At 45.9% G+C, this 22,364-nt stretch overlaps 1 pseudogene across 1 annotated transcript in view; it reads right to left on the minus strand.

Annotated features, from left to right (window-relative positions):
- The window catches only part of LOC144764023 (protein LEG1 homolog), a 158,236-nt pseudogene extending 137,383 nt beyond the window's left edge, over positions 1 to 20,853 (minus strand). The window contains exons 1-2 of the transcript XR_013596297.1: positions 20,542 to 20,853; positions 3,820 to 3,906 (exon numbers count right to left, since the gene is read on the minus strand). The product of XR_013596297.1 is annotated as a protein LEG1 homolog (transcript). The remainder of the gene's footprint in view (positions 1 to 3,819; positions 3,907 to 20,541) is intronic.
- Positions 20,854 to 22,364: the final 1,511 nt, after the last annotated feature.

Genomic DNA, 22,364 nt, shown 5'->3' on the forward strand with positions numbered 1-22,364 from the left:
TGGCAATTCATTTCTCTTGCATGAGAAAGAAGACTGCTCAATAAATAACACCTTTTATTGAAAACGCCCGTCTCTCTATTTCTCTGCACTCTGGTGAAACTAAGTATGCACGATTGACTGAGTGAAATAACCGTCTATTGTTTTCACACGACTCTAGAGATACACTCTTTATTCTGAGAGAGCAAAGTTGTCATGTTTATGCAGTTGTCAGAAACTAATCCCTTCTTGTCTAAATCAGGAGAGTTAACTCTTTCCTGAACATTCAAGAAAGTTTCTAGTGACCTCTGAGCTAGCTGGCAAAACTAATTAAGTCTAATATAGTCAGTAGAGACCTAGTCGACCTCAGTCCTACGTCTACACTGCTGTTTATATTATTCCAATGCGCAGAGCCTATTGGGAATATAGGAACTACACTACAGGAAGACCGTATCTCCCTCTACGCATACAACATTTTGGTGTACTTGACCTATCCTGACCACTCCCTGCAAGTCCTCCTTAAGATTTGTGTAGTTTCGGAATGGTATCAGGTTACACCATTAACTGATCCAAATCCATTATGTATGTATTCCGTGGCCCCGCACCACGTCTTCCAGTAGATTGCCCACTTCTTGTTGCGCAGGACTCGTTTAAATATCTTGGCATTCATGTCACACCTATCCCTACGGACTTTTTTCCCAAAAATTTGGCGCCTCCACTGGTGCATTTGAAGAGAGACGTTACACATTGGGAATCGCTCCCCTTAACATTGCTGGGGAAGGCGGCATTGTTTAAAATGATGGCCTTGCCTTGATTTTTATTTGTCCTTGAGAACACGCCACTTCCAGTGCCTCTGAAATATTTTAAGAAAATAGCGGCTCAGGTGTCCACGCTGCTATGGGGCAATAAGCCAGCACGAATTGCACAGGCGAAGCTACACAGGGGGTGGTACGATGGAGGAATGGCGCTCCCTAATATCCAATTGTATTATTGGTTAGCGCATCTCAAAGTTATTAATCAATGGATACACGCCTCCCAGGGTGATCCAGCATATCAGGCAGACAGGTTCCAGCTGGGTCCGGGGAATGTACTGGCGGCTTTCTACAACAAAGGCCAGACTTTAAAGCTAATTGGTCCCACACAACACACAGTCATGATATGGCACACAGCGCAGACACGGTTGGGATGGAAGGGAGTCATTACACGGCTCACCCCGCTTTGGGATACTAAACGACTAGGGCACCTGAGAAATAGCAAGGGCTTTGACCAATGGGACAACATAAGCATCTCTACGGTGGGCGACCTATGGGACAAAGGGACAGTAATCCCGTTTGCACAACTCAGGCAGCAATATGAACTTGCACCTTTTGAAGCTTTTCGTTATACACAGATTAGACACGCACTATAACTGTGCTAACACCGGACACTGACGTACCTGAGGCCTCTCCGTTAGAGGACAGGCTTCTCACAGAATACATGCAAAAGCGAACCACATCCTTCACATATCGTAAACTGATTAATAATCTACCGGCCCGACAGTCGCCCTCCGAGAGAAATGGGTAACGGACGTGGGGGAGTTGGACGATACAGAGTGGCAGGAGGCATTATCCTCCCCCAAAGAGGTGGGCATACCCTCACGGCTTAGGCTGGTACAGCTCAAAATACTACAACGCACATATCATACCAGGTACAATCTATATACAATGGAGAGAGCACAGGATCCATATTGTCTGAGAAGGTGGGGGGAGGAGGGTTCCTTCTTTCACACATTGTGGGACTGTCCCAAGATAGCCGACTATTGAAAAAAGATCTTGAGAACAGTGTCACAGATGGTGGGGATATCACTGGTCCCAGAACCACGCAGATGTCTGCTAAATGTGTGGGAAACCAATGATCTAACGCGCCCTACGCAAACGTGGGCCACTATGGGCTTAATGTTGGGTAAGCGCAATATAGCGCAGAAATGGGAAGCAGTGGAGGGACCATCACTGGCGAATTGGTGTAAGGACATGGACATGGCTATGCTGGCCGAAAAAAACAGTATTCATGAATCGGAGATGCCCCCGGAGATGGAGCAAAATATGCGGACCATGGAACAAATATCAGGGGGATATTTGTGAGCCGCCACCAGAGTGGGAAGATGACAGTTCTGAAGATGAGGATTAATGTAAATATGGGGAAAGGTTTTACAAGATGGTCCGATGTGTTGGCCGCAATCAACCAAATTTGTCCAGGTGTTAAAAGTGCATTGCTATGGTGGTTATATATACTCAATGTATTATATGATATTATTCAACCTGACTTTATTGCCGAAGTTGTTGAAAAAAATAAAAACAGATTTAAAAATAAATAAATTGCTAATGCAGTATACTTGTTTATTAAAAATTACAGAAACAATATATTGACATTTTCGTTGCTTATCTTGATAGTAAAGTTAACAGCGAATACTAAACACAGTATATCAACATATTTATAATAGCAACTACACCAGTAAACTCATTAATATTCCGAGACCAATTGGGATTGCCAATGCTTGTTTTGTCTTTCTAGATAGATTTGCTAAATACAATAGGTATACATATTTATTTCCGAATCTTGAGAAAATTACAGACCCAAATTCACAAAGTTATTTTTGGCCAGCAGGAATTCACAAAGGGATTCACAGTAGGCGTAACTAGATTCACTAGTGTGTATTCATCTTCCATGAGTGCAGAGAAATCCACAGTAGCAGATCCCAGTCAAGGTGTGGAAAGTGAGCATTCCCAGGGGCTCCCTGCACTCTTTCCACTCTAGAAATGGATGCAGATTTACCCAGCAAAGGACATACGTAAATCTGTTCCTGGATGGGAAGGGGGATGGAGTATCCCCATGCTGAAGTCAGAAGACCCTTTTCCATGGAGAAAATATATTCTAAATAGAGAAAAAGTGCAAAGGAGGCTTCTATTTGTCCTTTTCAGAAATATCCTCTGTGAATAACTCTGTACAGGTGGATTAAGAGCCTTTAAGAAAAGTAACATGACAATCCGAAAAGTGCACTTTTATTCCATTTTCCAAGTTTACTTCTGGGAATGTTGGTGAAGACGGAATAAAATGTAAAAATGCATTTAGGCAATGCAGCGAGCTCAAGGAAAATAGTTTTATATATTTCAACCTGCCGTTGTGTGTCTGAATCCACTACCCCCCACCCAATTCCCCGCCCCCATCGCACCGCCCGCAGCACTCCCTCTGCAAGCCGCCACCCACTGCCTCTGCTAGCCGCCACTGGTAAAAAGGGTACAATAATCTAATGAGCAGTGCATTGGATAGTTTCCAAGCAAGTGAGAATAAAGAAAAAACTTATTTTATTTGAGACATTTTCCAGATTTGCTGCCAAGTGAAACAAGGCGACAAACACTAGAATCCTGGAAAACATTCTAAGGATAGATATTGAACAAACCAAGGTATTTGGTACAGACAGCTATGTAAACACAATATATATCACAAATGGAGAACAGAGAAAGAACAATTCCAACAAAGCCATTTATGAAGTTATATGGATGTTAATTTTCCAAGTACTGTTTTTTCATCTAAAGTAGTACTGTAGTTTTCAGTAGCAACAATTAAAACACGCCTCCTATGATGAAGGCAGAAAGAGTACTAAGGGTCTGATTTAAACTAATACCAAAATTCAATGACAGTACATCCCATGGAGAGAGACAAAAAGTAAACAATTGGAAAGCAATGCACCAAAGGTGATGTAAAGAATGTATTATCAGCAATGTTACTGGGATAGGTCATGCAAGAAACATGGTTCCACAGTGTTCACCTCAGTCTGTTCCTTATCTTATTTCAGAAAATACTTACAAGCCCACCAGCTGGAAGGAGAGATGCAGTACAGGTCTCCAGATTGGTCGCCACAGGTTGTGCTCTTTGAAGGATCAGCCAATCTCCCTGAAACACAAACCAGAAAACAAGTGTTGAAAGGAGAAAATGCATTTGCTTTCATGAAGAATACAGTGATGCACTGTGCTAGGGGTATCGCGTAGGGCTTTAGAAATGGCCTGGGTCGATGTTGATGGTTTGGTTCCATGCTCTTCTGCTTCACAGGCTTTGGCTGCTGCTCTGTTCATCAGCAGGGCTCCTGCCAGATTTGCTAGTTCCGGGACCAAAGTTGCTCTCTGTGCCAGGCAGTCTCTGGTGCATGTGGTGCTCTATGTGCCAAACCATCTGATGAACTAACCCAGCTCTGTGCAGCCTAGGTGGTCTTTGGTGCCTGGGGAATATGTGGTCCTATCCTATCAGATGAACTAACCCTGCTCTAGGTGCCAGGAAGTTACCAGGGCATGGGACATTCTATGTGCCACACCATCTGATGTACTAAACACTCTACATGTGCCCGGCAGTCTCCGGTTCCTGTGGCCCTCTATGTCCCATACCATCTGATGAACAAGCCCTCCTCTACATGCCAGCTCTGCTCTCCATCTAGAGATGCTTTGAATCACAGGGACCCTTGGCCTTCTGGTTCCTCATTCATCTGGAGTCATCCTATGCCGGGGCCGTACTGTGCGCATCACTGTTCTAACTGCACAAACATCTCTTGTGCCAAGACTGCTCTACTGGCCAGGATGCTGAATGTTATTGGTCATTTCATGCCAGGACCCATTTTCTACTAAGTCTGCTAAATGAGCAGGTATTGTTTTTGTTATAGGGTACGTTTTCTAAAACACTTTTTTAAAACATTGGGGAACATGGAGATTTTTTTAAAGCAGTTTAAACCGAATAAATTAGAGCAGGCTAAAAAAGTTGAGCTGAAGTAGGTCAAGCATTCTTAGTGGGGGTGATGTTGTATCCTCAACACCCATGGGCCGCCTAACCCCAAACGCCTCTGCCCGCATATCGCTCGCAGTGGTGCTGCTTTATTTCCAGAGCTTGGGAGCCGCCATCAGTGTTTGACTCTGAAGTGATGAGGATTGTGAACAATTCAAGTATCGCACAAGGAATAAGCATAGGAAGTGAGCCATGCCCATCCAGTGGGAGAGCAGGAAGGGATTGTGGTATGTACTCAGTGGTGCAGTTTGAAGCACACTGTCACAAATATATTACTAAAGCATGGTGTGGTAAACACTGTCCATTACAGACAGCACATTTTCATTGAAATGTCCCCTACATTTTCACACAAATGTAGCTTTACTGATAAATAAAGGAAACAAATGATAAAGTGTAGAAATTAGGCCTGGGCGGTAATTTCCGTTCCGCTCGCAGAGAATGCAAAATTGCCCAAAATTCAGCATTCCGCAAATTCGCGAAATTCTTTGCTTGTTCGCGTTCTCAAATGGGTGTTCACGAGATATTTCCCCCAAGCATGCAAACAGTGATTGCGAACAGTAAAAGAGCATCGCGAACAAACATTTCCGTGTGTTTGCGGAATTTCTGTGTGTTCGCGGAGATTTTTTACCGTTTCGCAGAGATTTGCATAACGTGATTACGCAAATTCTGCCCACCCCTAACTAAGCATGGGTGGAAAATTCGTTCCGCTCGCGGAATTTGCGGATTTTTGACAATTTCGTGGTCCACGAATCGCGCAAAATTGCCCAAAAATCCGCAATTTGCGAGTTGCTTGGTCGCGCTTCAAAAATACAATCTCGCGCCCGTGGCATTGACTTACCGTGATTCTGAGTTCGCCGAGTTGTTTTCCTTCTGGTTTGCGTGTGCTGCGCCATTTTGGGTCTGGCTGCGTGATCGCGCAAGACTTTGAGAACGCGAATACGTCATAAGGGCCCGCGATCATGCATTGCGAGAGTAAACAATAGCAAATATGTCGATGGGACGCGCAGCTCACATCCTGCGGGAGATTTGAACAGCTCGCTTTCCCGAAGTCGCAAAAATTCGAAGTTGCGGTGAAAAAAATCTTGCGAGCCTGCAAAAATAAAAAATTCGGGCATCTCCCAAAAGTTCGCAAAGTTTGCGAACCGCTAGTATGCTTTCGTACAGCGAATTCGCAAAATTCGCAAAATTCGCCCATACTTAATAAACACCAGGCCTTTTTCTCCATGCTGAACTGCAGCAGCTTTGACCTGTTAAAATGTAACTAAAAGTGTGATCTACATACTAGATGCAATCAAGATCCAACCACTTGCTACTGCAATCGTTGTGCACTTGGCTGTTTTTGTAGGGATCACTATTTATTTAGCTACTTGTAATCAGGCTCTAGAGCTAGTTGAGTTAGCTGTGAATCAGGCTAGAAGCTTAATGAATGAGATTAGAAATATAACTGTGGAAGAGCAGATATTTGTATTTTCAATAGTCTTGATGTACAGTCCCGATGCAAAAATACTGATTTTCCAGCTGTAGAGAGTCGTAAATGGTGAGTTCCTGACTGAGTTGAAATTTGTTATGAAAGTTCTTTCATAGCAACTTAGAGGCTTTTGGGTCTTGTACTTGACTTTTAACTTGCCAGCGCCTCAACATTTTTGACAATTATAAATTATAATACCGGACAGAGCTGTGTACTGTGAAAGCACAGCTGTGCAGTACATCTGGGAGACCCTTGGAAGCATTGCAGCAGGGATACCATTATAGTAAGAGCTGGCATGCAAGAACGGAAGTTTGTAGCATGATTTCGAATTTTGTAACGAGGAGAAATATCTTTATTTTGCCTTGTTACTTCCTCTTTCTGCAGCACAAATCGAAAGAGGGACATGCCTCCCAGGGCTGCTTTGTGCAGCAATGTGTCAATCCCGCAGGCACCCTCACACCATTGTTAGGCATGCAGTATTTTCTGGCTGGGCCCAAACTGGGGTGGCAAGTAAGCAAACAAACAATGGATTAAACCTCTTGACTGGGGTGAATGGTTCAAATGTTTTAGCGATCCGTCCATCATCTACTTGTGTTTGCTTTGTTTGCCCTAAGTGGCCATGGGAATGCCCAGACCTAGGTCCCTTGCTCACTGTGCCACTAGATTCGATCTAGCCTGACTGATGAGAGGTGTTACCCCAAAACTGGTCCCAGGATGCAAGTTTCTGGTTCTGGGAGGACCTGGTCTGGTGGTTTGGGCTGGACTGTTCCCCGATTCCCTGAAGCCAATGTGGTCCAAAAACCAGTTTCACCTCCAGTGCAGGAACCCTCACTGGCACCACCGAAACACAAGTCCCTACCTTTTCTGCAGATCTGAACTAGGGCATCGGACAGTGAAGACCATCATCTGGAAGAGGGAGAAATACAAGTGGACACTGATGTCCATGGCGAGTGGCTGGATTACGCAGGGCATACACTGCCTTCTCCCAGGCTGCCAGTGGTTGACTCTCCCCCTGCAGATATCGGCGGCTTCCATGATCTGCTTGATAGAGCATCAAAACGTTTCAACCTTCCTATGCCCTTCAAGCAAGCGGAATGCTTCTTGTATGATTTTAAGGCTTCCACTCGGCGTTCGGTTAGGGCAATCCCTATTATCGACTTCATGTGGCAGGAAGGTATCAAGCTAATGAAGAATCCAGCGCCTGTGCCAGCATCCATTTCAAAGCTGGAGAAGAAGTACCGGGAGCCAGAAGACTCTCCGACATGTCTCATTGGCCATCTGAAGCCTGATTCAGTAATAATGCAACTGCTCAGAGAAGAGCAAAAAACCCTGCTTCTCCATGTTCCACCCCGCCAGACAAAGAGGAGCATAGGTTGGACAATATTGGTAAGAGATTCTCCACTCTGGCTGCTACAGCCATCAGAGCCTCCAATGCAAATGCTATCCTTGGAAGGTATGATAGGCAGATGGGGTCAGACATTGCGTCTTTTTTGGAATTCCTGCCGGAAGAAAAGAAAAAGGAGATCCTTTCAGAAGGTGAGAGAGCTTCATCGGAAGCCATTGATGTGGCTGTGGACATTGCCTCCACCACCTTTAGGCAGATGGTGGGTGTCGCAGTATTGCACAGGGGTGGCTGGCTGAAAGTCCAAGCCTAGAAGTCCAAGCGAAGGTGCTGGCCATGCCATTTGATGGAGAGAATCTGTTCGGTAAACATGTTGATGAAACACTCCAGGCTATCAAATCCAACACGGATATGGAAAAATCTGTAGCCAATTTAGAACAGAGAAGGTTCTCTTCCTTTCAGGGAAGAGGAAGAGGGCAGTTTACAGCTCTGACCCAGCCTCAACAGCGTTTTCAACCTTATTACCAGCAAGGTTTCCGTCCTCAGTACTCCGCTCAGTCCTTTTGGCAGATCCCTGCATCAACTTACTCCAGGCCTCCAGCTCAAAGACGTCCCGCTTCGGGAGGTAACTCTCTTGACACAGGCAGAAGACAATGAGACTCATCAGGCACCTGCAACCCCAATCCCACTTCATTCGGCTCAAGACTGCTCCAAATTCTTTCTGCAATGGAACTCCATTTCGTCCGACAGATGGGTGTTAGATGTTTTCAATCATGGTCACACCCTAGAATTCAACAACCTCTAGATTATACCCCAAGAAAGACAGCTCACCGCCATCTGGTGCTTCTCAAAAGGGAATTAAAACTCCTTCTCGAAAAGCAGGCAATCGAGATAGTGGCGCACAGTCATTGCAACTTGGAATTCTAGTCCCACTTTGTTCTCATAAAGAAAAGAACTGGAAAATGGAGGCATATCATGGACCTCAGATTGTGGAACAAGTTCGTCAAAATCCAACCGCTCGAGGAGATTGTCCTTCTCTTGGTCAGGGGAGTACATCAATCAATCAATCAATCAATCAGGGAATTTGTAGAGCGCATGCTATGGTCACTGTCTCTTTAATAGAACACTGCCTGTCCTACATCATTGATGGAGTGTTTACATTCCTAAGACTGTGTCAGTTACTGAAGCCTGCTGTTGATGGTTGTGTTAATAAACCAGCTCTTCCTACTAAACTTGATTCAAGAGCTTTTATCACTGGCGGCGAGGGTCAAGGCTTGATTGGGGACAAGCACCTACAACCATCAACTCCCCTACTATTGGAATTTGGATTTGGACTTGGATTTGGACAAACTTCGATTTTGGTCACTGAATGCTGGGCACTGAATTGCACATTGGACACTGGATACTGAGTACTAGATTCCACATTGGACACTGGATAATCGATTTGGACTTGGCTTGGACAGACTTGGATTTATGTTTTTAATATTACACTCAAGACCCTAAGTTACACATTGGACTCTGGATACTGTGTAACTTTCATTCCTTGGATTGCCCTAAAGATGGAATATATGAAATTGGGCTGACCTTAAACTGCTTTACATTGGGAAGCACTAACCTTCCGCTGTCATCGCGCTATTTTTCGGAAAACAGGTAGTATATGGGCTCATCTGTTCAAAGATTGCCGTTGTGTTTTGTTTTTCTTTAAATCCTCTCGAGCGGAGCACCGCGTGTAGTCCAGGCCGCGTGTGCAGTCGCGTGAGCAGAGCACCGCGTGTAACCCAAGCCATCGTGTGTGTGGCATTGTTGCGCGTTTGCTCTTCTCCTAACATTCGCCTTCCTACGCGATGACTAAGGAGGAACTTTGACCTTGACGCACGTCACGCACAGCGTCATCACGCCAAGACGCAAACAGCGGCCATCTTGATTTCTTTTAGGTGTTTGGCAATACAATACAATCACCATGGTAACGCTGATGCGCACGGCAGCACACTTTGATTAACTTAACGCTGATGCACACAGCAGTCTATCGTCTGATACCATAGTAACGCCGATGTGCACGGCAGCGCATTTTGACTAACAACGCTGATACACACAGCAGTGTATCTTTAGATACCATATTCACGACGTCGATGTGCATGACAGCACATAAAAAAAAAATAATCTATTGTGAATTATAAAGGAAAAGAAGAAGGGGCCTTTTATTTAAATTTTTTGTTTTTTCTTTCCACTTCAGTTGATTGTTTTCACTTCTGACAACATGACTACTGCTTCCAGTATGTCACAGCCTCCACCATTTCTCTCTGAAGAGGGAGAACCTATTCTCCCTTGGAAAAGGTGGCGGAATCTTTTTGATTCCTATTTGGTAGCAATTGGTGGAGAAAAGTTTTCAGCTGCCAGAAAACAGGCGATTTTATTACATAATTTAGGAGTTGAGGGTAGACACACCTATGATAGCATGGACACTATACCTGTAGGTAGTACTGACGGTGAACCTTCTGACATTTTTGAGATGTCTATGTCCATGCTAGAGAGTTATTTTGGTCCTAGAATTAATGTTACCTTAGAACGCCACAGATTTTTCACTCGTGTTCAAGGTCCTGTTGAACGTGTTGGTACATTTGTAGCTGTTCTAAAGACTCTTGCTCGCACTTGTGATTTTGGGGATTTAGCTGAATCACTGGTAAGAGATCAGCTTGTGAGATGTACAAACAGTGCAAGAGTCCAAGAGAAGTTGTTATCAAAGAACCCTTCTTTAAAAGAGGCTATGGATATTGTAGAAGGCATGGAGAATACCTCTACGTGGGTCAAAGAGATAAGGAAAAACAAAGAGGAAACAAGTCACACTATTGTTGAGGCTAAAAAAACAAACCAAGATGTAGTGCACAGATTAGAAGAAGATGAATTTTTTGAAGATTCACCAGATTCTATTGCTAAAGTTTCAGTTAACGTAAGAAAACTGCCCCAAAAGAATATGTCATCTCAAAAGACTTCTCAAGAGAATCGTTCCTTATTTAATAAAGAGACTTCATTATCCAAAGAACGTGATGTTCGACAACAACGTTCATTCTCTAATCAAAGGTTGCTTCAGATGTGGTAGTTTTTCTCACACTTCTAATTATCCAAACTGTTTTGCAAGAGATAGTATTTGTAACAACTGTGGGGGTAAGGGTCACTATGCTCGTGTTTGTAAATCCAACAAAAAGAAAGAATCTAATGAAAATTTATCTGATGTTGTACGCACTGTAGTTATTTCAAATGTAAAAGATATTGGAGAGGATGTAGATTCTGAAAAGATTATTATGCCTTTTTGTGATATAGGAATTGACAAATATATGTTCAAGCTTATGGCAGATTCAGGATCTCCCTATACCTTGATAGGTAACAAAATTTGGGATGAGGTTGTTGGTCTAGAAAATGTTCAACTATTACCTCCAGATATTGCTCCTTTGAGTTATAATCGCTCAAAAATAGACATATTGGGGTATACAGTGGCTAAGATTTCTTTCAGAGGGAAAGAAATCACCGGGAAAGTTTACGTAGCTGTGAGAGGAGACAATCTTCTTGGCTGGAAACATCAACATGATTTTGGTATAATCCTTAATCCCTGTGCTAAAAATCCACATGATCAAGTGGTTTTCATAGAAGATTTGATTTCATCTTTTCTTTCTCAAGGAGTTAACATTGTTTCTGATTCCAATGATATTTTCTCTGAATTTCCTAAAGTGTTCTCAGATACATTGGGTTGTTTAAAAGGATTTGAACACAAGATTGTTCTCAAAAAATCTGCTAAACCGTGTGTGCATAAAGTTCGAAAAGTTCCTTATATGATGGTGGAACCCTTGAGATTGGAGATTGAGAAGCTTTTGAAATTGGGAGTAATTGAAGAAATTGAGTCTTCAGAGTGGTTGAGTCCTATAGTTTTGGTACCCAAGGATGGTGGAAAGGCGGTAAGAATGTGTGTGGATTTGCGTGGGTTGAATGAATGTATTTGGGTTGATCGACAACCTTTACCGAATATATCTGAGTCTATTAGTATTTTGAAAGGAGCGAACATGTTCAGTGTTCTTGATCTCTCTTCTGCGTACCACCAAATTGTTTTACATCGAGAATCTAGACACTTAACATCTTTTGTTACACCTCTTGGTGCTTATTGGTTCTTGAGAATGCCCTTTGGGTTAGCCTCGGCTGCTGCTTGCTTTCAAAGGGTGATGAAAATGGTTCTAGGGGATTTACATAATGTTATGTTCTTCCAGGATGACATCTTGATGTATGGAGTGAATGCCAAGGAACATGATGCTGTCTTAAGGTCAGTGTTGAAAAGACTATCTGATAAGGGTCTCACAGTCAAGAAAGAGAAATGCAAAATTGGCTTGGACTCAGTTACTTATCTAGGACATGTAATCTCTGGGAAAGGGATACAACCTAAGTTAGAATTGGCTGAAAGTATTGTTAAAGCACCAGCTCCTGGGGATAAAGATCAGGTTAAGTCTTTCTTGGGCATGGCAGAATTTTATTCCAAATTTGTCAAAGGTTTCGCTAGTATTACTGAGCCTATAAGATCTCTTCTAAAAAAGGGTGCACGGTTCACTTGGTCAAGTGATTGTGAAGAGGCATTTTGTTTGATAAAGAATGAAATTGGCAAAATGCCCACTCTGGGTCACTTTGATTCAAAACAGAAAACCATTGTCACTACTGATGCCAGCCTTAAAGGTCTTGGCGCTGTACTTTCTCAAATTGTGAACGGGGAGGAAGTTGTGGTGGCTTTTGCTTCAAGGGCTTTGAGAGACGCAGAATTGAATTATTCATGCATTGAAAGAGAGGCATTGGCTGTATATTGGTCTATATACCATATTAAGTTATTTTTATGGGGCATTCCGTTTCTGGTAAGATCGGATCATCGGCCTCTTGTTCAGATATTCTCTTGTCACCAAAGTGATCATATGACGCCCAGGTTGAAGAGATGGAGTGAAGGCCTACAGGAATTTAACTTTAGGGTACAGTATATTGCTGGTCAGAACAACAGGCCCGCAGACTGTTTATCAAGGTTGCCGATTGAAGGGAATTGTTTTTCTGGTAATCTAGAATGCATAAACTGGGTACTGGAATCTTCTTTGTCTAAGGATGAATGGTCAAGATGTGTTGATAATGACGTTGTTTTTCAATCTTTGAGAGATATCATCAGAGTAGGGTGGCCTAGGTATGATCAACTGGATAGTGAAATGAAACCTTATTGGACGGTTAGAAATGACTTGTCATTCTGTCAAGGTAACTTGTTGAGAGGTGACAGACTAGTTCCTCCTAGTGATTTGCGTGAGAAAGTTGTCAATCTGGCTCATGAAGGGCATCTGGGGAGGAATCTCACCAAGGCTCGCATCAGAGAGAGATACTGGTGGCCTAGTATGGATCGGATGGTGGAAGCTGTTGTGAAAGATTGCCATTTGTGTGCTGCCAATGACAAATCACACACCACTAGTCATGCTCCTCTTTCTCCTGTAGAAGTTCCTTTTGCGGTTTGGACAAAGGTAGGGCTAGATATAGCGGGTCCTTTTGAGCTCATGCCCTCACATGAGAGGTTTGTGGTATTGCTAGTGGATTACACTTCGAAATGGGTGATTTCAAAATGCATGGGTATGGTGAATTCTAGAGCTATTATTGAGTTTCTCAAGGATGTATTTGTGTCAGAAGGGGTGCCTAAGTATGTACTTACTGACAATGGGGTGCAATTTACCTCCAATTAAATGGACTGTTTTCTTAAGGATCTTGGAATTGTTCACCAAAAGACAGCTCTTTATTCACCTCAGGCGAATGGTCTTACTGAGCGTATGAATAGAGTTGTCAAAAGTTGTGCGCAGAGGGCTTTGCAATCTAAAGTTTCTTTCAGTAGTGTGTTGAGGGAGACTTGGTGGGCACATCGCACTGTTCCCAATGCTATCATGCAAAAATCTCCTTTTGAAGCATTGAAGGGGAGGTTAGCTAATTCCAAACTCAATCCAGCTTGGCTTCCGCAAAGGGTTTGTGATGATAGTGTTGAGGACAAATTGAGGAGAAGAGATGCGTTGGCTGAATACCAATGGAAGTATAAACAACATTATGATGATAAGATGGCTGTCAAACATAAGAAATGGAATATTGGAGATAGTGTTCTTGTGAAGAAGCCAGGTTATGGACACAAGGGTACTTCCAAATTCACTGGTCCTTTCATCATTACTGCTATAAGGAAAAATGTTGTGACTTTAGACAATGGATGCACTTGGAACATGTCTAGATTAACAAAGTGTACCGAGTCTAATAGTCATTCCGATAGTAGTTCTGTGCCTATTGGTAATCCCAGTCTTACTTGCACTCCTCCTAGCCAGAGACATAATGGTGTTCTTAATAGTTCAAGAATGGTTCCTAGGATGAGACAAGTTCCCAGGAAATTTAAAGATTATGTTCTGTATTAATTCTTCTAATACAGTTTCTTGTATACTGTTTATATCCAGGAAATTTAAAGATTTAGTTCTGTTTAAAATGAGGTTCTGTATTGAATCATTTAGCACAGTTTTTTGTATATTGTTTATCCTTATGCATTTGTTATTAAGTTTTTATACTATTGCCTTTAAGTTGTTTTGTTCTAGATCTTATTTATCGTTTCCTTTATATTGGTAAGGGGATGTGTTATGGTCACTGTCTCTTTAATAGAACACTGCCTGTCCTACATCATTGATGGAGTGTTTACATTCCTAAGACTGTGTCAGTTACTGAAGCCTGCTGTTGATGGTTGTATTAATAAACCAGCTCTTCCTACTAAACTTGATTCAAGAGCTTTTATCAGCGCACTACTTACCCGCTAGGGTCTTAAGGCGCTGGGGGGAGTCGGGCAGCTGCAGCTAGTGGTCGAAGAGCCAGGTCTTGAGCAGTCTTCTGAAGGCCGGGAGGTCTGTGGTCTGTCGTAGGTGGAGGGGGAGGGCATTCCAGGACTTGGCGGCACGGTGGGAGAAGGATCTGCTCCCGGAAGTGGTTCTGTGAATGCACGGGATGGCGGGCAGGGACAGGTCGGCGGAACGGAGTTTCCTGTTGGGTACACGGAAGGCGAGTCTTTTGTTGAGATAGGCAGGGCTGGTCTTGTGGAGTGCTTTGTGTGCATGAATCATGAGTTTGAATGTGATTTTTTTTGTCGACGGGGAGGCAGTGCAGGTCTCTCGGGTGCGGGGTGATGTGGTCCATGCGCGGGACGTCAAGGATCAGCCGAGCTGAGGCGTTCTGTATTCTTTGGAGTCTGTTGATGAGCTTGGACGGGGCTCCGGCGTAAAGGGCGTTTCCGTAGTCAAGTCGGCTGCTGACGAGAGCATGGGTGACGGTTTTCCGTGTGTCCGTCGGGCTCCATCTGTAGATCTTGCGGAGCATGCGGAGGGTGTGGAAGGAGGAGGAGGAGACTGCGTTGACTTGGTTAGTCATGCTGAGCTTGAAGTCGAGGATAACTCCTAGGTTGCGTGCGTGGTTGGTTGGTGCCGGGGGGGGGGGTTGCCAGTGATGCTGGCCACCAGGAGTCGTCCAGCGCTGAGGGGTTGGGCCCGAGGATGAGGATCTCAGTCTTGTCCATATTCAGCTTGAGCCTGCTTGCCTCCATCCTATCAGCGATGGCCTTCATGCCCTGGTGTAGGTTGGCTTTGGCGGTGAGGGGGTCCTTGGTGAGGGAGAGGATCAGCTGGGTGTCGTCGGCGTAGGAGATTATGTTGAGGTCATGAAGTCTGGCGATGCGAGCGAGGGGGGCCATGTAGACGTTGAACAGCGTCGGGCTGAGGGAGGATCCCTGGGGGACGCCGCAGTTGGTTTTGGTGGTTCCGGAATGGAACGGGGGGAGGAGGACTCTCTGGGTCCTGTCGGTGAGGAAGGAGGTGGTCCAGTCCAGGGCCTTGTCTTGGATTCCTGCATCGTAGAGGCGTGTGCGTAGTGTGTGGTGGCAGACGGTGTCGAAGGCGGCAGAGAGGTCCAGGAGAATGAGGGCCGCTGTCTCGCCATTGTCGAGTAGGATTCTGATGTCGTCTGTGGCGGCGATGAGGGCGGTCTCGGTACTGTGATTGCTGCGGAAGCCTGACTGGGAAGGGTCCAGGATGCTGTTGTCTTCTAGGTAGCGGGTGAGCTGGGTGTTTACGATCTTTTCCATGACTTTTGCTTGGAACGGAAGCAGGGAGATGGGCCGGAAGTTCTTGAGGTCGCTCGGGTCAACCTTGGGTTTCTTCAGGAGGGCGTTGATCTCGGCGTGCTTCCAGCTCTCCGGGAAGGTCGCTGTTTCGAAGGAGAGATTGATGATGTTACGCAGGTGGGGTACGATGAGGCTGTCAGTTTTGTTGGCGATGTGGTTGGGGAGAGGGTCAGACAGGGAGCCTGAGTGGATGGTGCTCATGGTCTTAGTAATGTCTTCGGTGCTCACGTTGGTCCAAGTGGTCAGAGGGTGGTGGTCTATGGGGCTTGGGGAGTTCATCGTGGCGGGGTCCGTAGGGTGCGTCCGGGGGGTTGAAGCTGTTGTGGATGTCGGTGATCTTGCGGAGGAAGAAGGCCGCGAGGGTGTCGCACAGGGCTTGCGATGGCGAGATGTCGTTGGTGCTGGAGCTAAGAGTGGAGAGTTCTTTCACGATATTGAATAGCTCTTTGCTGCTGTGGGCGTTGTTGTCGAGGCGGACTTTGAATGAGGCTCTTTTGGTGGTCCTGATGAGGTGGTGGTGGTTGCGGATGGTGTCTTTGTGGACTGTGCGGGTGGCAGGAGTTCTATCGTTGAGCCAGATGACCTCGAGTTTCTGGCAGGTTCGCTTGGAGGCTAGGAGCTCCGGGGTGAACCAGCTGGCTCTCTGGCTGGTGTCTCTGTCGGTGGGTTGTTTCATAGGTGCTATGGTTTTGGCGCAGTCCTCCATCCAGAGCCTGAGGGTTCGGGCCCTCTCCTCGGGGTCGATGGGGCTGGTTGGTGGGTTGAGTGAGAGGTGAGTTTCCAGTTGCTCCTTGGTGACTTTGCCCCAGCGACGGCAGGGGATCTGTGGAGTGCGGTGGTGGGTGATGGGTTTCTGGAGGGTGAAGTGGACGCAGCGGTGGTCGGTCTAGGTGAGCTCGCAGGGGTGGCTGAAGGTGACGTGGGGGCTGGCGGTGAAGATGGCATTGAGCGTGTGGCCGGCAATGTGGGTCGGGGTTGTGACGATCTGTTTCAGTCCGAGGGTGGCGAGGTTGTCAACCAGGGTGGAGGAATTGCTGTCGTTGTTGTTTTCTAGATGGTAGTTCAGGTCACCGAGCAGGATGTAATTGGTGGAGGTCAGCGCGTGCGCGCTGATGAAGTCGGCGATGGAGTTGCAGAATTGGGGATGTGGGCCAGGTGGTCTGTAGACGAGGGTGCCTCTGAGGGTGGTCTTGGGGTCCATGTTGATCTTGAAGTGCATGTGTTCGGCGGTGGTGAGGGTGTCGTCGGTGTTTGTCGAGACCTTGATGGTGTTCTTGTGGATGATGGCGAGGCCTCCTCCCACTCCATTGGTGCGGTCTCTGCGCGAGATTTTGTATCCATCGGGAATGGCCACTGCATTGTCTGGGGCGGAGGCTTCGTTTATCCAGGTCTCGGTCAAGAAGGCGACGTCTGGTGAAGTGGTGGTGAGCAGGTCCCAGAGCTCGACTTCGTGCTTGCGTGCGGAGAGGGTGTTGAGCAGGATGTATCGCAGTTGGTTGGGTTCCGTTGCTGTGGTTGTCTCGGCGTCGCTGTTGCAGGAGAAGTTGCAGTTCTGGCAGGTGAAGGGGCCGTGGGTGCGCTTGGGGGTGGCCTTGTAGCAGTTGGTGGTACGTCCGTGGTTGAGTGTGATGAGGGTGCTGGCGTTGTAGCGGTAGCTGGTGTCATGGGTAGTGTGAGGGCCAGGGTTTATGGCGCTGGGCGCGGTCCAGGCGCGGGCGGGCGCAGACTGGCTTGCCTTTGGCGCGCCAGCGGCGCGGCCGCACAGAGGCTACCATTTAGGGGGAGGTGGGTAGGGAGGATCAGCTGGGAGGCAGGAGGAGGGGTGCCAGGCAGCGAATGGGCACAGGGAGGCGGGCCGCAGTGGAGGCAGCAGCAGGAAAAATCGGCAAAAACCTGGACAGGGAGAGAGGCAAAGGAGTCTCACAGCAGGGTACAGGGAGAAAAAACGAGCAGGGCACAGGCACACAGGGTACAGAAAAAACGGGCAGGGGCACAGGGTACAGAAAAAACGGGCCGGGGCACAGGCACAAAGGCTGCAGGAAGCGACAGCAACGGCGATCGGGTGCAGGGCACCAGGAGCACGAGGAGGCAGCAGAAGGGTGGCCCGAGCACTGGTGGCGCTGCAGCGGAGGGGGAGCGACCTACCTGGGAGGTCAAGGGTCCTCTCTGGATCTTGATCTTCTGGATGCGTACTTTCACATTCCTATTCATCCACCGTCATTATCTCAGGTTCCAAGTGGAAGGGTACCACTACCAGTTCAAGGTGCTGCCTTTCAGGCTAAAGTCTGCGCTCAGAGTATTCACCAAATGCTTGGCGCCAGTAGCAGCCTTTCTCTGGCGTTCCGGTCACCAGGTCTTTCCCTACCTGGACGATTGGTTAATCAAGGATCCGAAATTTGACATTTCATGGTGCAAAAAAGTCCACGAATGCCTGCCTTCACCTTTTTTGCTCTCTGGGTCTTAATCTCAACGAAGGGAAGTCTTCGCTACTTCCTTCTAGGTCTCTGGTCTTTCTGGCTGCAAAATTAGACACCGACCTCTTGATGGCCTTTCCCACTGAAAAAAGTATTTCTTGTCTTCTAAAGATGACTCAGTCCCTTTCTTCATAAACATGTAAAAGAATTATGTTGTTGAGAGAAAGAATAATAATAATAATAAATAAATAAAAATCATCTTTGGTCTACAAGTACATACTTCCATTGTGCATCTATGTACCTTCCATGTACTTGGATCTGTGTGTCTGTTACTTATCTCCTAAAAAAGCATATCCAATGCACTACCCTATTTCTCATCCTGTGCCTCTATCAATATCTTTAATCTACATATACTTACCTCCTTTATGTATCTATATACTTTCAATGTAATTATGGATCTATATATTTATCACTTTCTTCTAATTTAGCATTTCCAATGCCCTACCCTATTTCTCAGCCTATACTTCGCTCAATATATCTTCTAGCCCAACCTTCTGACTCATCTCAAACTTCTTCTACTACTCCTTCCAATGCACTACCCTATCTCTCACCCTATACATCTATCAATATATCCTCTACATCCACTCTCTCATTTATCCCAAACCCCTACCACTACTATGATTTCCAAAATAACCCTTTCTAGACTCTCCTAATCTACCCTTCCTTGCATCATCTGACACCTCTTTTACAATACCGATCCCCTAAAACAAACCTTTCTAAACTCTTTCCTCTGAGTCCTCCCCTTCAAAACTCCTTTTTACTCATCCAAAATCCTCCTCCTATTGCTAAGACCTAAAAAAAAAAAAAAAAATAATCGTTCACTCTTTTATCCCTCCACTATCCTTTTCAATCGAAATTAACAGACTAACATGTTCACTTCTCAAATTCCATAATAAACTATACCAATATACTACCCAAATAACTGAATAACATATCCACTACTCAAATTACTTCATATTTTTTTACCATACTAATTTTCAACAGTAATCCTTTCTGGGTTCCGGAGTGGCGTACTACTCGCCAGAAAAGCGATTCAGGGGTAACAAGTGCTATTTGAATGACAATCTTTCTTCCCCTTTTATCCCTCCGCTATCCTTCTCACTCCAAGTAACTGACTAATATCCACCACTGAAATTACTTCATATTTTACCATATTAATTCACCACTAATCCTTCATAGGCTTCCTGAATAGCGTGCGTCAACAAGCGCTATATAAATACAAACCTTTGTCCTCCTCTATCCTTCTGTTATTATTCCAAATCCAAATAACTGACTAACCTATCCACCACTTAAAATGTACTTGCATGTTTCACTATACTAACTCAACACTAATCCTCTATGGGTCCCGGAGTAGCGTGCTACTCGCCGAAAAAGCGCTTTGATGCCTCGTCAGGGGTAGTAAGCGCTATATAAATGAAATTACATTACAATACAATATGGGGCAGGTTCAAGACTGGTGTGCATAGGGCTGGGTCATAACTGGGGTGGCACGGTGAGCTAAAGAATGATGGATTCAACCCAGATCTCTTGAGTGGGGGTGAGGGCTTGAAAAGTTTCAGCTCTCCCTCCATCTTCTGGTTGCGTTTGGTATTTTCTCCGTTTTCATGCAAGACTAAACAGATGCCAGAATATAAAGCAACAATATATCAGACATTGACCAGTTACTTGTGCGCGGCACTGTACAAAACAAGCGCAGTTTACAGGTCAATATTCTATTGAGAAAGGAAATAGAACGTCATAAAAATCTAAGTCAACATATCATAACGTATTACACAAGCATCTATGCACACATCCACAGCCCGATGTAGCTGCAAGAAGCCCCGTGACGTGTGCTGACCTCGGCCCGCCCGCATTTGGGTTCTAGGGCTGTCGGATCAATGCTCACAACGGGGAAGGCTAAGCTCTCACTTCCGGGATGCAGAATTCAGGCTCTCTGAAACCAGAGCCTGCTGAAGGCAAGAACGAGCCATTGGCGCGCGCCAGCGGTGCCCAGGAATGAATGGGAATGAAGAAAACACGCTTTCGAATTCATATGGTTAAAAGGAGAGAGATACAGAAATGACACGTGAAAGCATAACGAAGACTAGAACGAGCTGACGAAGTTGTGGACAGGTGTGGATTGGCTCTGCGTACGTCACATCCTGAAATAATAAGGAACATTCTTGCTAGTTCAGAATATTCAACGTTGTTTCAAACAATCGGACAATACGTCTGTTATGCAATCCGGGGAAACATTATTTAACAAAACAGCGACTTTCCCCCAGATATTTCCTATGTTCTGGATGCTTACCTGTTTCAAACTGCCACCCCAGCTGCAGGGGGAGACCCCATAACAGGTTGTCAGTTTCATTCAATCCCAAAATGGCGAAATATTGATGAGTGTGATTCAGCAGAGTTCTGTACATCCCCATTCTGTCCCGATAGCTCCACGGATCGATCACCGAGTGATTGCCTTCTTTTCCGAAAGAGTCGAGGTCCCCCGGGGCCTGCGCCCAGTGCGGGGGGAAGTGATTCTCTAAGGCCGGGTCTGCGGCCTCTGCAGCGCTCATGGAAACCAAAGCACCGAGCAGAGCCAGCCCCAGCCCCGGCGGTGCCATCCTGATGCCAGTCTCGGCGGCACTGCCAGGGCCGCGGCGGCAGACGCTTTTATTGGCTGCACCCTGGCTGGGCCTCAGAAACGTCATCATGTACAGTGTTTACAGAGGTGGATGTGACATCAGACCTGCCAACTCATACAGTGCCAGGTGTGACGTAAGGCCCCTTTGCACCAGGCCCGGCTCCAGGATTTTTTATTTGGGTGGGCCACTGCGGGATTGATTTGTTGTATATATGTCTAGACAGGCCTGCTTCAGGGCCCTTCTTCATCTCTTCTTAGTCTTACAAGGCCCAGTAAAACTCACTCTTTTCCAAATCTCTTTTTAATGTTCTCACTCTCAAAAAGTGTTTTTCCATGTAATGTTACTTTGATGGGAAGAGGTTTCTGATGTGGGAGTATCAGGCAAGTGACACTCCTCGGACTCGAGCCTTCAGGGAGAATTCCTCCACATTACTACCTCCACCTAACCACGGACTCACTCCCTTACAGGCTTGATTATCCACTACTGCTCTCCAGTGCACCTTACCTCACAGATGACCTTGGACCCAGCCCCATATCAGGCACCATCTGGCTCCACTTTCATTTTTCCCGGTAAAAACATTAGTAAAATCACCTTCATACTTAAAACATTGAATATAGCAGTAAGTATAAATAGCAGGCACTTTAAGGTATGTTCCGCAGTAGCCCTTATAGCCCGACTGCTATTTAAATAAACAAAAACAGAAAGGCCATGACAGGGCTGGCTTCAGCGCTGATGCAAAAGTCTTTATTGGTGCCGCACCAATAACCTCTTTCTCAGCAAATACCTTTACTACCACCTTCCAACAGTGCCCCTCATCCCTCCATGGACCCCCTATTGACCTCTTCCTCGGATTCCCTCACTGACTCACGCCACAAGTGCCCCTCATCTCTCTGTAGCCCCTCCCCTTTATGACCTCCTCCTCGGATTCCCTCAGTGCCACCCTCCACCAGTGTCCCTCATCTCTCTGTAGCCCCTCCCCCTCATGACCTCCTCCTCAGACTCCCTCACTAATACCCTCCATCAGTGCCCCTCATCTCTCCCTAGCTCCTCCCTCCACGTTCCTTGGATTTCCCTCACTACCACCCTCTGCCAGTGCCCCTCATCTCTCTGCAGCTCCCCCCTCAGGACCTCTTCCTCAGACCCCCTCACTACCACCCTCCCTCAGTGCCCCTCATCTCTCCCTAGCTCCTCCCTCTACCCTATGACCTCTTCCTTGGATTTCCCTCACTACCACCCTCCAACGGTGCCCCTCATCTTTACGTAGCTCCTCTCTCATATGCATGTCATTTGTTGTATAGCGCTACTCATATCAGTGTAGTGTGTGTCAGTACTTTACATCCCACACACATTGTACAGAGACAATGAATCATACAAGTGTGTAAATCAGTCTACAGGGAATGTCACATAAGCCAATGAGGATTGCAAGGTGTAGGAATCACATGTCATCCATACTGGTGGGCAGTATATTTTAAGAGGGTTTCACCTGGGGAACACA

The sequence above is a fragment of the Lissotriton helveticus genome, chromosome 6, assembly GCF_964261635.1.
Source record: "Lissotriton helveticus chromosome 6, aLisHel1.1, whole genome shotgun sequence".
Taxonomy (NCBI): Eukaryota; Metazoa; Chordata; class Amphibia; order Caudata; family Salamandridae; genus Lissotriton; species Lissotriton helveticus.